General features: G+C 35.2%; 1 protein-coding gene across 7 annotated transcripts in view; it reads left to right on the top strand.

The window, feature by feature from the left end:
• ESCO1 (establishment of sister chromatid cohesion N-acetyltransferase 1) overlaps positions 1 to 16,698 on the top strand; it is a 77,630-nt gene that overhangs the window by 14,505 nt on the left and 46,427 nt on the right. For 4 of the 7 annotated variants that reach the window (XR_009604300.3, XM_060613422.3, XM_078435384.2 and 1 more), the window contains exons 2-3: positions 8,337 to 8,454; positions 10,715 to 11,825. The gene's annotated coding sequence lies outside the window, so the exon portion shown is untranslated. The remainder of the gene's footprint in view (positions 1 to 8,336; positions 8,455 to 10,714; positions 11,826 to 16,698) is intronic. The other 3 variants (XM_060613418.3, XM_060613419.3, XM_060613420.3) reach the window with 3 other exon arrangements.

Below are 16,698 nucleotides of genomic sequence, written 5' to 3'. Positions count from 1 at the left end.
GTAAATTATCTTTGTGAGGTATATATTCAATTCTTTTGCACATTTTAAAATTTGGTGGTTTGTCTAAATGTGTCTATTTCTAGACTTTTTGTTCCATTGATTTGCCTTTTTTCACATTTTACACTCTTTATTATAGCTTTCATCTCTGTCATTTTCTCCCCCCTCCCCCTTTTTAAATTTAAATTTTAGTTAACATACAGTGCAGTATTGGTTTCAGGAGTAGAACTCAGTGATTCATTACTTACATACAACACCCAGTGCTCATCACAACAAGTGCCCTTCTTAGTACCCATCACCCATCTCACCCCTCTCCCATCAACCTATAGTTTTTTCTCTATCATTAGGAGTCTCTTGTGGTTTGTTTCCCTCTCTTCTCTCCGCACCTTCCCACACGTTCATCTGTTTTGTTTCTTAAATTCCACGTAAGAGTGAAATCATTGGGTATTTGTCTTTCTCTGATTGACTATGTTCTAGCTCCATCCACGTTGTTGGAAATGGCAGGGTTTCTTTTTGACGGCTGAGTAATATTCTGTTGTATATATACACCACATCTATCCATTTATCAGTCAGTGGACATTTGGGCTCTCTCCACAGTTTGGCTATTGTTGGTAATGCTGCTATAAACACTGGGGTGCATGTACCCCTTCAAATCTGTATTTTTAAATCTTTTGGGGAAATACCTAACAGTGCAGTTGTTGGATCACAGGATAGTTCTTTTTAGTTTCTTTTTTTTCTTTTTAATTTTTTTAAAAGTTTGTTTATTCATTTTGAGAGAGACAGAGAGCAAGCGGGGGTGGGGGGCAGAAAGAGAGAGGGAGAGAGAGAGAATCTGAAGCAGGCTCCCAGCCATCAGCACAGAGCCCAACTCAGGGCTTGAAACCATGAAATGCGAGGTCATGACCTGAGCCGAAACCAAGAGTCAGTCGCTCAACCGACTGAGCCACCCAGGCGCCGCTATTTTTGGTTTCTTGAAGAACCTCCATAGTGTTCTCCAGAGTGGCTGTACCAGTTTGTATTCCCAGCAGTGCAAGAGGGTTTCCCTTTGCATCCTGTCAACACCTGTTGTTTGTTGTGTTGTTAATTTTAGCAATTGTGACAGGTATCAGGTGGTATCTCATTGTGGTTTTGGTTTGTATTTAGTTAGTGATGATTGATGTTGAGTATCTTTTCCTATGTCTGTTAGCCATCTGGATGTCTTCTTTGGAAAAGTGTGTGTTCATGTCTTCTGCCCATTTCTTAACTGGGTTATTTGCTTTTTGGGTATTGAGTGTGATTATATTATAGTAAATTTTATTATATAAGATGTAGGTTTTTTTGTTAGAAACTTTTTACAAGATTGAAGAATTTTATTGTTGGGGTCAAGATAAATCAAGTTCTAGCTTTTTTTGATTTTATTCTAGAACCCTTAAATTTGTTAGTATTTCTGTTTGTCTTTAACCTTTTGATGATTTAGGGAAAATTTTGATCTATTCACGATGGATGGATGCTATTGCCCCTATTTATTTAACCTTCTGTTTTTTATGACTATAGTCATAGAAATGATCATGACTTCTTCAATACTAGGCACAAATCCAAGATGGTGACTGTAAGTCAAGGACAATCAGATTTTTTTTTTTTCCTCCTATGAAAATTCCACTTCTTCCAAGTGCATCTTACACTTTGTGTTACATAGGTATAATATAATGCCTGCTCTGTGTTCTGCCAGTTCTAAAGGATATAGAAATTGTAATTGGATGGTTTGTTAATAACAAGCATGAACTTCTCAAGATAGAAACACAGGTCTCTGTGATTAACAAAGCCCCCTTTGCCCCTTTTAGTGTTCATGGAGAAACCCAGGAAAAATGAAAAACTGGAAGCCTTGGATTGATATTTAATTCCTTCCTTTAGAAGCTACTCCACAGGGAGCAGCTAGTTTACAGAGACTTTGCTACTGAAGAATGAGAGACATGGTAGTAGAAGGATGTAAATAGCTACTTCTTAAAGTTAGTGTTGTTCTTCTCTCTATGGATTTTGGACCACTATACAGGCTTGAGAAGTTTGGGCGAAATGGACAAATTCCTAGAAAGAAACTGAGTCAAGAATATAACTCCGATACAAAAACTAGACAAGGACATCACAAGTAAAAGAAACTACAGATCAATATTTCTTATTACACAAAAAATCCTCAACTACATACATACATACTGAATCAAAGAGCATATAAAAAGAATTATGCACCATGATGAAGTGGGATTTATCCCAGCAGTACAAAGTTGGCTCAGCATATGACAAAGTAATACACTAGGTTAAAAGAATAAAGGGGGAAAAACTCACATGATCACCTTAGCAGATGTAGAGAAAGCATTTAACAAAATCCAACACCCTTCATGATTAAAAACACTCAACAAATGAAGACTAGAAAAGCATCTGTGAAAAGCCTGTCTCTAACATTATACTTGATGGTGAAAGACTGAAGGTTTTACTCTTAAGTTCAGAAATAAGACAAGAATGTTTGCTTTTGCCACCTTTATTCAACATTGTGCCGGAGGTTCTAGCCAGGGCAGTTAGGCAAGAAAAAGAAATAAAGACATCCAGATTGGAAAGGAATAAAATAATTTTTGTTTGCAGATGACATGACCTTAGATATAGAAAATTCTAAGGAATCCACAAAAAAAGCCCAAAGCTTGTTAGTACTAATATATGAATTCAACAAGGTTATATGTTACAAGATCATTGTACAAAAATCAGTTGTATTTAATTCTAGACATGAACCATCTAAAAAGGAAATTAAGAAAAAAATTCCTTTTATAATATAATCAAAAGGAATAAAGTAGTTAGGAATAGATTTAACAAAAGTATAAGACTTGTGCACTGAAAATTCTAAAACGTATTTTGAAAAATTAAGGATGACTTAAATAAGTGAAAAACTATCTGTGTTCAAGAATTAGAAGACTTCATATTAAGATGATAGTATTCCTCAAAATGATCTACAGATTAAGTGCAATCCCTGTCAAAATCCTAGCGACATTTTTGCAGAAATTGCTAAAATTAGTATCGTATAGCCAAAACAATCTTGAAAAAGAAAAAACAAAGCTGAGAGACTCACACTTCCTCATTTAAAAACTTAACTACAAAAGGACCCAAGAGTATACGATGAGGGAAATGACAGTCTCCAATAAATGCTGATGGGAAAACTGGATAGCCACATACAAAAGAATGAAACTGGACCTCTATCTTAAATTATACACAAAAATTAACTCAAAATGGATTAAGGACTTGAGTGTAGGACCTGAAACCATGAAACTCCTGAACATAGGTGGTGAGCTTTTTGACATAAGTCTTGGTGATGATGTTGTTAATCTACACTGATAGCAAAAGCAACAAAAGCAAAAATAAACACGTGGGACTACATCATACTAAGAACAGCTTCTGCATTGGCAAAAGAAACCATGAGCAAAATGAAAAGGCAGCCTACTGAATGGAAGAAAATATTGGCAAATTATGTGTCTGATAAGTGTTTAATATCCAAAATATATAAAAAATCCAATTAAAAATGGGCAGAAGTTCTGAATAGACATTTTTTCAGAGAAGACATGGCCAATAGGTACATGGGAAGATACTCAACATTGCTAATCCCCAGGAAAGTGCAAATCAAAACCACAGTGAAATATCACCTTACACCTGTTAGAATGATTATTATCAAAAAGACAAGAAATAACAAATGTTGACAAGGATGTGGAGAAAAGGAAACCCTTGTTCAGTGAGGATGGGTACAGCCAGCATTGAAAACAGTGTGAAGGTTCTTTAAAAAATAAAAAATAGAACCCAGCAATACTTTGGGTGTTTATCTGGAGAAAACAAAAACAAAATTTCAAAAAGATATATGCACCCATGTTCATTGTGGCATTACTTACAATAGCCAAGATAAGGAAACAATATGTCCATCGATAAATGAATGGATGAAGAAAATGTATATATACAATATCCTGTATACACAATGTATATACAGTGTATATACAGTGGTTTTTACTCAGCCATAAAAAAATGAAATCTTAACCATTTGTGACAACATGGATGGACCTTGAGGGCATTATGCTAAGTGAAATAAGTTAGAGGAAGGCAAATACTACATAATCTGACTGAAATGCGGAATCTACAAACAAAAATAAAAAACTAAGCTCATAGATACAGAATGGATTGGTGGTTGCCAGAGGTGGGGGAGTGGGTGAAATGGGTAAAGGGGAAGAGGATTAAAAAGTACAAACTTCCGGTTATAAAATAAGTAAGTCATGGCCATGTAATATACAGCATGGTGACTATAGCTGATAATGTACATTTGGAAATTGCTAAGAGAGTAGATCTTAAAAATCTTCATAAGAAAAAAAGATTTTAGTAACTATGGTGACACATTAACTAGGCTTATTGTGGTGATCATGTAGTAATGTATACAAATAATGCATTGTTTTGTTATATACCTGAAACTAACACAATAGGTCGGTTATATCTCAACTGGAAAAAATTTACTTCAGAGCTACAGTAACTAAGACTTTGTGGTACTGACATAACCTCATATAGATCAGTGAACGGAATAGAGAGTCCAGAATTAAACCCATATGATTATGGGCAATTGATTTTTGATAGGATTACCAAGACAATTCAGTAGGTAAAGAATGGTCTTTAACAAATGGTGCTGTGACAGTTGGATATTCACCTGCAAAGAATGAAGGTTTTACTCCTACCTTGTACCATATATAAAATTAACTCAAGATGGAATGGAGATGTAAATGTAAGGTAAAACTGTAAAACTCATAGAAGAAAACAGATCTAAATCTTATGGTTTTGGATTAGGTAGTGGTTTCTTAGATATGACACATAATCACAAACAACCAAAGAAAAATAGATTCGTTGGACATAATCTTAAAGACTTGTGCATCAAAGGACTCTATCAAGAAAATGAAAAGATAAATGACAGAATTGGAGAAAATATCTGTAAGCCATGCATCTACTAAGTCTCATATCCAGATAAAGAACTGTTACAACTCAATAATAAAAAGAAAAATGACCTAATTTAAAAAATGAGGAGGGGTGCCTGGGTGGCTCAGTTGGTTAAGTGTCCAACTTCGGCTCAGGTCATGTTCTCTGGGTCGTGGGTTTGAGCCCCATGTTGGCTTCAGTGCTGACAGCTTAGAGCCTAGAGCCTGCTTCAGACTCTGTGTCTTCTTCTCTCTCTGCCCTTCCCCAACTTGCGCTCCATCTCTGTCTGTCTCTCAAAAATAAATAAAAACGTTAAAAAAATAAAAATTAAAAAAAATAAAAAATGAGGAAAGGATTTGAATATACATTTCTCCAGAAAAGAGATACAAATGGCCAATAAAACTCATAGGTCATGAAGAGACCTATGAGGTCATGAAGAGATTCTCACCTGATTAGTCATTAGGAAGATGCAAATCAAAAGTACAATGCGATCACCACTTCACACCTAAAAGGATGACTAAAGTTAAAAAAGGTGGTAATAAATGCTGACAAGGATGTGGAGAAATTTGAACCCTCATTCTTGGCTGCTGGAGATGTAAAATGATACAGCTGATTTGGACAACAATCTCTAAAGTTAAATACAAAGTTACCATATGGTCCATAAGTCATACTTCTTGGTATATAACCAAGAAACCTATGTTCACACAAAAACTCATTAGAATTGTTCATAGCATTATTCATGATAGCCAAAAAGTAGGAACAGTCTGTCAAATATTCATCAACTGATACTAAACAAAATGGTATATTCGTGCTACAGAATAGTATTCAGCCATAAAAAAACAAACAAACCAGGCATTACTGATACATGCTATAATGTTATTTGAACTTTGAAAACATGTTAAGTGAAAGAAGCCAGTCACAAGATGCCACATGTTTTGTGATTCCATTTATATGAAACATTTAGAATAGTTAGATCCAGAGACACAGTAGATTTGTAGTTGCCAGGGGCTGGAAGAAGAGGAGAATGGTGAATGACTTTTAATGAGCCATGATTTTTTTGAAGTCATGAATATATTCTGGAATTCGATACTGGCAATTCTTACACATTCTGAATATACTAAAACCTACAGGGGCGCCTGGGTGGGTCACTTGGATGAGCATCTGACCCTTGATTTTGGCTCAGGTCATAATCCCTGGGTTGTGGGATTGAGCCCTGTGTATTGGGCTCTGCACTGAATGTGGAGCTTGCTTAAGATTTTCTCTCTCTTTCTCTTTCTGCAACTGTCCCCTGCTTGTACTCAACGTGCTTTCTTTAACAAACCAACACAACTCCTCCCCCCCCCGCCCCCACTAAATTGTACACTATAAAGAGGTGAATTTTATGGAAAGGAATTCTATCTCAATTCTGAAAAGTTAAAAAAAAAATGATTTTAGAGTTAAAATATATTGGATGATATACAATCCAAATATTTTTTCTTCTCTATTTAAAAATTAAATTTTTTTATTAGAATGCACACATGCTCACACATGGGAGCTGGGGAGGGGCAGAGAGAGAGGAAGAGAAAGAATCTTAAGCAGGCTCCATTCCCAGCATGGAGCCTGACATGGGGCTTGATCTCTTAACCCTGAGACCATGATCTGAGCCGAAATCAAAGATGCTTAACCAACTGAGATGTCCAGGCGCCCCTTACACATTTTAATATAATCAAATGTCTTATTTTACTTACTTCAAGTTTATGTATTTATTTTGAGAGAGAGTGCACACAGCAGAGAGGGGCAGAGAGGAGAGACAGAATCCCAAGCAGGCTCTCCCCATCTGCACAGAGCCCAGTGTGGGGCTTGAACTCCCATTCTGCAAGATCATGATCTGAGTTGAGATCAAGAGTTGGATGCTTAACCAGCTGAGCCACCAGGCACCCTCATAATCATATGTTAATGATTAAAACTTGAGTACATTTTATTATAAAGTACTTGTGGGAAATCGGATGTACTCTTAAAATTCTCAGTTACTTTGTATCATGTCTTGTAAAATTGCTGTAGTAAAATATAAATGTTATTTTCGGTTTTTTGAAGTGGTCATTTTATATAAAGTTTAATTATTTTTGCTTTACTTTGATATTGGTTTCATTAGGATTATATTAATAAGCTAGCTCTGCGTTGCAGGAGTAGTATTATCAATTTGTTAACAGATGAGAGGGTACATTTCAGTTCTTGATGCAAGATTTTATTTAGGGGTTAAAAAGAAAGGGGGATTTATTAAGTTGTATGATGCTAGATTAGTGATGATTTAGCACGAAAGGGAAACTAAAATTGAAGTGGTCCTTAGAACACTAAATGAGTGATTGACAGTTACTGTAGAGTTGTAGATCAGTTTATCCCTTTTCTAAGGCAGGTCCCAACTGTCAAATGTATTAAAGTATTTAGAATTTGGGAGGAAGAGATGTTAAAGGAGATAATTCATCATTTTAAAAATTATAATTCTTAGTGCTAAAATAATGAATATGAGCTTTATTTTTTTTTGTTATTATTATACTTCTGGGGTTTAATCTTTGGTAAGTTTGGAGCTTCTCAGAAAATAAAAATTAACTACGATATGTGTTAGCTATTCCTGTATAAGAAATTGTTCTAGGAAACCAATTTGATGATAAATTATATTTTAAAAAAAAGGATAAGAGAAAGAAACTGCTCTAGAACTCAATGGCTTAATTATTCTTGAGTTAATTCTTGTTAATATTTAGTTAATTAATAGTTAATTATTCTTGATCACATATCTGTAGAGCAGCTGTGGGTTAGGTGACTTAGGTTAGGCTTGCCTGGGCAGCTTTGGGTGTGGGTGGTCTTTATATCTCACTGTGGGTTGGGCTTAGCACCTCATGTGGAGTTAGGCTCACTTCTCCTCTTTGTGTTTATTCTGGGGTCTAGGCTGAAGGGTTGCCTTCATCTACCCTGTGAAACTCTTCTCATGGTGATGGCAGAGGTGCAAGAGGGCAAGCCCTGCTGCACAAAGCAATTTCAAACCACTGTTTGCATCATTTCTGCTAATGTTTCATCAGTCAAAGCAAGTTAGATGGCTAAGGCTATGGGTGCAGGGAAGTATACTCTGCTCACCATGAGGCCAAAGGAAGGCATGTGGCCAGGCTCACCATCAGTTGGGAAGGAAAATATTCTCCCTCTATGGAGCAAAGGTTTGGAGACAGTGATTATATTTGAAGATAAACCTAATCTATTGTATCTAATCTATTAAAAATGAGATATGTGATGCTTTGCATTGTCATTAGGCAGTTGTTTTATCTAGCTTAGTCTTAAGTTGTTTTAACAGATCAGTTAGTAGACAATAGTATTTTTTTTATTCTCATGTGTTTTAATAGATTGTTTTATTTTAGTTATAGGATTTTTTTAAGATTAATTCCCAAACACAAGAAGTTATCAGAAGCATCATTCATTGGAAATATCATCATTCAATTTAAAGAAACAGTGATATGTGATTTCTGTCTCAATAAGGTAAGTGGCTTATACTTTCATAAATTAGTTCCTTCCAATATGAATTAGTGTGCCAAATATACTTTCTATTTTCAAAGAAATATAACTTATATTTTAATTTTTTGACTAGGTTATACGTCTACATAGAAAACATTTGAGTAGGTGTATAGTGAAAAGTAAGCTTTTTTACACTTCTGACACTTGGTTTTGTAGTTTTCTTTCCCAGAAAGCTTTATTATATTTATTATTATATAATATTATTAATATTATTAATAATTATTAATAATATAGAATAATTAATAATATATAATATTATTTCCATACCTATTATATACATAAATAAGCATATGTTTCTATACATTTCCTTTCTCCTACTCTTCTAAAAAGCAGCTATTTTTACCCTGTTCAACATCTTGCTTTTTTTGGTTTAACAGTGTTTTTTGATTGTAGGTGTAGATCCATATCAGTTACTTACAGCACTGTTTTTTGGACAACTTTATTATAGTTTATATACAGTAAATTTCACTCTCAACCTGTACAATTTGGTGGATTTTGACAGATGTACACACTGTTAGAACCACCATTACAGTCAAGACACAGAAGATTTCTGTCACTTCCAAAAGTCTGTTTCTCCCTCTATCCCTGATCCTTGGCAGTGACTCATTTACATTCTATTACTGGAGATTACAGTTGACCCTTGAACAACATGACTGGTTCCACTTATATGCGGATTTTTTTCAGTAAATACATTGAAAAATTTTTTTGAGATTTGTGGCACTTCAAAAAAACCCAGATGAACTATGTAGCCTAGAAATATTGAAAACATTAACAAAAAGGAGTCTCGTGAATGCATAAAATATATGTAAGTTATTTTATTATTTACTATCATAAAATATTGATATGTTATAAAAAGTTAAAATTTATTAAAACATGCATGCACACAGACATACATTGTATCATTTGCTGTCAAAAGAAATGTAAACAAACAGATGCAGTATTAAATCATAACTGCATAAATACTGTATTACTGTAATAATTTCGTAGGCACCTCATGTTCCTGTTGTGGTGAGCTCAAGTGTTTGAGTCTGCTTTAAACATCGTGTGATGCTAATCATCTCTGTGTGATTAGTCTCTCCAATAAGTTACATATTACAGTAAAAAATGATCTCGATGGTTCTTGCATATTTTTCATCGTGTTTAGTGCAATACTGTAAACTTTGAATAACACCATGGGACCCATACAGAGTGCTACTAGTGATGCTGGAAGTGCTCCCAAGATGCAAGGAGAAGTCATGACATTATAAGAAAAAATTGAATTGTTTGATGAGTACCATTGATTTGAGGCCTGCAGCTACAGTTGCCCTTCAGTTCAAGATAAATGAATTTAGTGTAAGGACCATTGTAGGAAAAGAAAAGGAAATTCGTGAAGCTGTTGCTGTAGTTATGCCAGAAGGCATAAAACCTTGTACTTTTTGAAATAACCTTTTTATCTTGTATTGAAAATGCAGCTTTTATGTGGGTGCAGGATTGCTATAAGAAAGGCATACCTATAGACTCTATCTAATATGATCTGAGAAAACGCAAAGTCATTATATGACAACTTAAAGCAAAAGGAAGGTGAAGATTCTAAAGCTGGAGAATTTAATGCCAGCAAAGGATGGCTTAATAATTTTTGAAAGAGGTTTGATTTTTAAAATGTCAAGACAATGGGAGAAGCTGCTTCTGCCAACCAGGAGGCAGCAGATAAGTTATCAGATGCCATTAAGAAAATCACAGAGGAGAAAGGGTATCTGCCTGAACAGGTTTTTTAATGCAGACAAAAATGTCTTATTCTGGAAAAGAAAAATACCAACAAAGGACATTTATTACTAAGGAAGAGAAATGAGCTTCAGGATTTAAGGCAGGAAGGGATAGGCTAACTCGTTTGTTTTGTGCAAATGCAATTTGGTTTATGATCAGGGCTATCCTTACCTATAAAGCTGTTAATCTCCAAATCTTGAAGGGAAAAGAGAAACACTAGCTGCTGGACTTTTTTTTTTTTTTTTTTTTTTAAAGTGATCTCTACATCCAACATGAGGCTCAAACTCACAGCCCCAGATCAAGAGTCTCGTGCTCTACTGACTGAGCCAGCTAGGTGCCCCAGACTTTTGGTTTACAACAAAAAGTTCTGCCTGGATAATGAGAACCCTTTTTCTGGTTTGGTTCCATCAATACTTTGTCCCTTAAGTCAGGAAGTACCTTGATAGTAAGATACTGCTCTTTAAAGTTCTTTTGATCTTAGACAGTGTGCCTGGACACCCAGAACCTCCTGAGTTCAACACCAGAGGCATCAAAGTGGTCTGCTTGTCCCTAAACACAACATCTCTGATTCAGCCTCTAGATCAGCCTCTAGGACCTTTAAGGCTCATCACACATGATACTGTATATAGAGAATATTTAATGCTGTGGAAAAGAACCCTAATAGAACATCATGAAAGTCTGGAAGGATCACATCATTGAAGATGCCATTGTTGTTTATAGAAAAAGCCATGAAAATTATCAAGCCTAAAACAGTAAATTCCTGTGGGAAAAAAAATGTGTCCAGAAGTTGCGCATGACTTCATAGAATTTACAACAAAGCCAATCAAGGAAATCATGAAAGACATTGTGGATATGGCAAAAAATGGTGGGGAGTGTGAAGGGTTTTAAGATACGGATCTTGGAGAAATTGAAGAGCTAATAGATGCTACACAAGAGGAGTTAACAGATGACTTGTTAACAGAAGATAAACACATCTGAACCAATGCCAGAAAATGAAGATGTGGAAACAGTGCTGGAAAACAGATTGACATTAGACAGTTTGGTAGAAGCATTCCAGTTATTCAAGACTGCTTTTGACTTCTTATAGGATGTGGACCTTTCTATGATACAGGTACTGAAACTAAAGCAAATGGTAGAAGAAGGATTGGTATTGTATAGAAACATTTTTAAAGAGATGAGAAAACAAAAATGTCAGGCGGAAATTAGTGTATTGCTGTAAAGTTACACCAAGTGTGCATGCCTTTACTGCCTTCCCTTTCACCTTCACCTCTTCTGCTGTCCTTGAGACACCAAGACCAACCCCTCCTCTTCCTCCTCCTCAGCCTACTCATTGTGAAGAGTGAAAACAAGGATGAAGACATTTATGATGACCCACTTCCATTTAATCAATAGTAAATAATCGTCATGGCATACAGTTAATAAACTTATCTGTTGTATGTTTGTCTTCCTGTGAAAATCTAATAACTTGTGGCAAGAACTGTATGAGACATTTTTCTTTCATCATCATCATCATTGCTTAAATATTCATCGTATAGAAAATCATGTACAAGACTTGTATGGAAGTGGATAGCTTATCCTTACATAGGCATAAGGTGAGTGATATTTAATATGAAATTAATAATATGTTAGTTTTCTTACTGTTTTATAACTTTGCTTTCAAAGAATTACGTTATGTACTATATGCTTCTCTTATAATTGGAGAAACTGTATATTAGCCTATCATCACAAGTAAGTGATTTTTTAAAAAATGTGTTTGCAGTGTTATGATATGATTGTAATACTGTATGACATAAAAATTGTATAATGATTCATTAGTGTATATGCTAGGCCAGCATGAAGCAGCTGATCAGTTATACTAGGCTACTGTAAAGCAATTATATTGCTGCCTCATTAGTACACGAATTGTTATACCTATAAATAAGTAGGAATTTCTTTTTCACATTATCTTTTCATTTTTGATGTCTAGTGTTAGTGATAGCACATAACATTTACAGTGTTTTGTATCATTTAGGACAATATTGATGTAGGTTCTGACAGATGATTCATCTTGTAAAAGGATGTAAACATATCAATAAATGCAGTACTGTAAACTTATTTTAACATTTTATTTTCTCTAGTTTTATTGTAAGAGTACGGTATATAATACATACATATAACACAAAATATGTGTTCATTAACTATTATTGGTAAGGCTTCTCATCAACAGTAGGCTATATTAGTAGTTAAGTTTTGGGGTAGTCAGAAGTTATATGCAGATTCTTGACTGCACTAGGATTTGGCACTCCAACCCCTGTGGTGTTCAAGGGTCAACTATAGTCTACTTTTTCTAGAATTTCAAGTGGAATCCAACATAATGTACTCTCTGGGTCAAGCTTTTTTCACTCACCATAATGGTTGTGAGGTTCGTCATGTTGTTCCAGAAGTTTGTTCTTTCTGTTGTAGAGTAATTTTCTATTATATATTGATATATCAATCCATTCACGTGACCTTTGGTGGTTATTTTTTTTTTTTCCCTTCAGATTTTGGTTATTGTGCATAAAGCTGCTTTGAAGATTTTAGACCATGGGTTTTTACATGGTCATATGTAGAATGAATAGGATTCTTGCCTAGAAACCATCTTTGTCTACCTCAAAGATTTTGCCTTTGTTTTCTTCTTGAACTTTATAGTTTTGTACTCATTCCTGTGATCAATCTCAAATTATTTTTGTGGGTTGTGTGACGTAAGGGTTGATTTTTTTTTTTTTTCCTTCTTTTCTATTTAGATATCTGGTAGTTCCAGCATCATTTTTTCAGCCTTTGTTTCCCCATGGATTTGTGTTGGCACTTTTGCCAAAATCAATTGATCATAAATGTATGGGTCTATTTTTGGATTCTCTATTCTATTGATCTCTGCTTCCTTTATCAGTATTACAGTGCCTTGATTACTGTAGATTTATAAGTCTTGAAATTGTATAGTTATCAGTATTCAAGAAAATCTTTCTTAAAAAAGGCTTTGATCATAGTATATAGTTTCTACATTTCCATGTAAGGTTTAAAATCAGGTTGCCAAATTCTTTATAAAAAGACTGGGAATTTTGCTTGGACTTCAGTTGACGTGATTGCATGGTGTTCTGTTGGGTGTATATAATTGCATCAATTATGTAAGTAGCTTATACTGATGCCTGTTTGTTGGAGTGTTCAGTCTATTGATACAGTGTTGACAATTAATTTTATATTTATTTGTGTCTTTGAGCACTGGTGCATGTGTATCTGTTCTATAAAGTGCTGGAAATGGAGTTGTTTGAAATTTAACATTTATAATTTTGATAGATACTGCTTGATTGTCTTGCATAGACATTGAATTATATGCAATAATGTGAGACTACCTGTCACAAACCTTTGCCAGGACTATGTTGTTAAACTTCCTGATCTTTGGCCTGATAGTTGAAAATTGGTATTTTGTCTTGGTTCTAGCTTACATTGTTATGTTACTATCATACCAACCATGTGTGGTTTCTTTCCTGTGAATACATTATGGTGATTACTGTTTCTTTTTCTTGCCGGAGTATTTCCCCAATTTCGTCTCTCAAACCTGTCTTCTGAATTTTGTGACAGGGTTTGAAAGTCTTTCCCACTGTGAAAATAAATATTATAATTTCCTACATTTAATCTGTTTATGTTTTAATTCTTAATTAATTTTTAATGGTTAAATGTTTTCTGGAAAATACCTCACTCTTAACCATAATTGCCCAGATGGTTTCCTAATTGTCTTGACACCAACCGTGTTATTCATTTATTTATTTATTTATTTATTAACTAAAAAAAATTTTTTTTAATGTTCATTTAGTTTTGAGAGAGACAGAGACAAAAAAAGACAAGAGTGTGAACAGGGAAGGGACAGAGAGATAGGGAAACACAGAATCTGAAGCAGACTCCGGGCTCTGAGCTGTCAGCACAGAACCTGACATGGGACTCAAACCCATGGACTGAGAGATGGTGACCTGAACTGAAGTCAGGCGTTTAACTGACTGAGCCACCTAGGAGCTTCTGTCTGTCTGTTTATCTGTCTATCATCTAAATTTTAGTTAGTTAAATACAGTGCAATATTGGTTTCAGGAGTAGAACTCAGTGACTCATCACTTATATACAACACTCAGGGCTCATCGTAACAAGTGCCCTTCTTAGTACCCATCACCTATCTACCCCTCTCCCACCCTCCTCCCTCCATCAACCTATAGTTCTCTATCATTAGGAGTCTCTTGTGATTTGTTTCCCTCTCTTCTCTCCCCGCTCCCCTTCCCATGTGTTCATCTGTTTTGTTCATTTTTTTTTAATGTTTGTTTATTTTTTGAGAAAGAGACAGAGCGTGAGTGGGGGAGGAGCAGAGAGAGGGGGAGACAGAATCCAAAGCACACTTTAGGCTCTGAGCTGTCAGCACAGAGCCCAACACAGGGCTCGAACTCACTAACCCCAAGATCATGACCTGAGCTGAAGTTGGATGCTTAACCAACTGAGCCACCCAGGCATCCCTCATCTGTTTTGTTTCTTAAATTCCATGTATGAGTGAAATCATATGGTATTTATCTTTCTTTGATGGACTTACTTTATTTAACATACTATGTTCTAGCTCCATCCACGTCGTTGCAAATAGCAAGGTCTCTTCTTTTTGATGGCTGAGTAATATTCCATTATATGTATACACCACATCTTCTTTTTTTTCCCCACCTTCATTTTTTTTATTCTGGGCATGTGCTTTGCTGTATCTGGACTTTTGGCATTGCAAGCAGTACTCAGTGCTCAGTACTCAGTTATGTGAAGATTGGAGCTGTTTCCTCTGGGATAATGGATTGTTTCTTAGCATTGAATAATTGGAAGGAAGTATAAGGTCATGGAATTCTAAACCATCCCATTCCTATCCCTCCAATCTGACGCTAGATGATGGTTTCAGCACCTTGAACTTTCCCCCTCACTGAATTATATACATAATCCAACTCCTCACATGTTGTGGAGTTTTTAGGATTGCCAGGTGAAATGTATGACTTTTATCTTCTTCTTTTCTTTTGGTAATGCTGAGACCATGGGAAGAACATTTAAAATCCATGTTCATTTTATGTAGAAGTTCAAGAAGTTCACATTTAATATACATTTTCTTTGCACAGTCTTTATATGCAGAGCTGATTCCTAGTACTTTCAGGCCTCATACCATCTATTTTTATAACATCTGTACCTGGGTAGGAAACAGCTTAGCACTGGTATGTTACTGTAAATCAATAGGGAAAGTGGAGGTCGTTGTGAAATAGGATTCAAACTGAGTAGGTACTTGGAACATTAAAGTTTAGAATACTCAGTTTGGGGGGGAAGACCATAGGTGCGTAATAAATTATGTACAGTCCATCTCTATTTTTCTGCTTTACATCCAATTACCAGTGATATTTTCCTCCCTTACATGCATTTACTTTAATAACTACCCTAATGTGTTTGTGCCTGTCCTTGAAAATATATTTACCCTTGTAAAATATGTAGCAAACTGAAACATAGAAATACACACACAAAGATATACAACATAGTACACAAAGTATTACTGAACAACTCAATGAATTAAAAAAAAAATCCAAAAAACTTAGTAACTACTGTCCAGACCAAGATAGAGAATATTAACACCACAGAAATCTGTACTGTGCTCCATCTCAATTTTTACCTCCTACAGAGATAATTACTATATGACTTCTATTAACATTGATTGGTTTTTCTTTCTTTCTTTCTTTCTTTCTTTTTCTTTTTTTTTTTTTTTTAATTTAAACAAGTTGGATCTTCCTGTGTTTAATTTTTCTTATCTGGTTTCCTCATTCAACATTGTAGTTACGAAGGTTCACCTTTTGTTATATACAACAGCATTTTGTTCTTTATTCATTTCTGAATAGTATTCTAGCATATAAATTTATTTATTGAATCTAGTTTCAATTTTTGGCTATTGCGAATAATGCTGCTAGGAACATTCTTGTACTTGGATATAGTCATTTCAGTTTAAAAGTTAGCAATGATTGGAATTGCAGGGCCATAGCTTAGGTCTATGTTCTGCTTTAAAAAAATTTTTTTTTATAGAGAAAGACAGAGCATGAGCAGGGGAGGGGCAGAGAGAGACAGGGAGACACAGAATCCGAACCAGGCTCCAGGCTCTGAGCTGTCAGCACAGAGCCCGACACGGGGCTCGAACTCACAGACCATGAGATAATGACCTGAGCTGAAGTCGGACGCCCAGCTGACTGAGCCACCCAGGCGCCCCCTATGTTCTGCTTTAGTAGATACTGTCAAACAGTTTTTCAAAATGTACCAATATAAAGACCAAAAGCAGTGCTTAAGACTTTTTGTTGCCCCAACATCTTCTTTAAAAAAAAAAAAAAAAAATTTAATGTTTATTTATTTTCGAGAGAGACAGAGACAGAATGTGAGTGGGTTCGGTGCAGAGAGAGAGGGAGACACAGAATC

This window comes from Panthera onca, chromosome D3 (assembly GCF_046562875.1).
Source record: "Panthera onca isolate mPanOnc1 chromosome D3, mPanOnc1 haplotype 2, whole genome shotgun sequence".
NCBI lineage: Eukaryota > Metazoa > Chordata > Mammalia > Carnivora > Felidae > Panthera > Panthera onca.
This window is presented reverse-complemented; position numbering and strand designations above follow the sequence as displayed.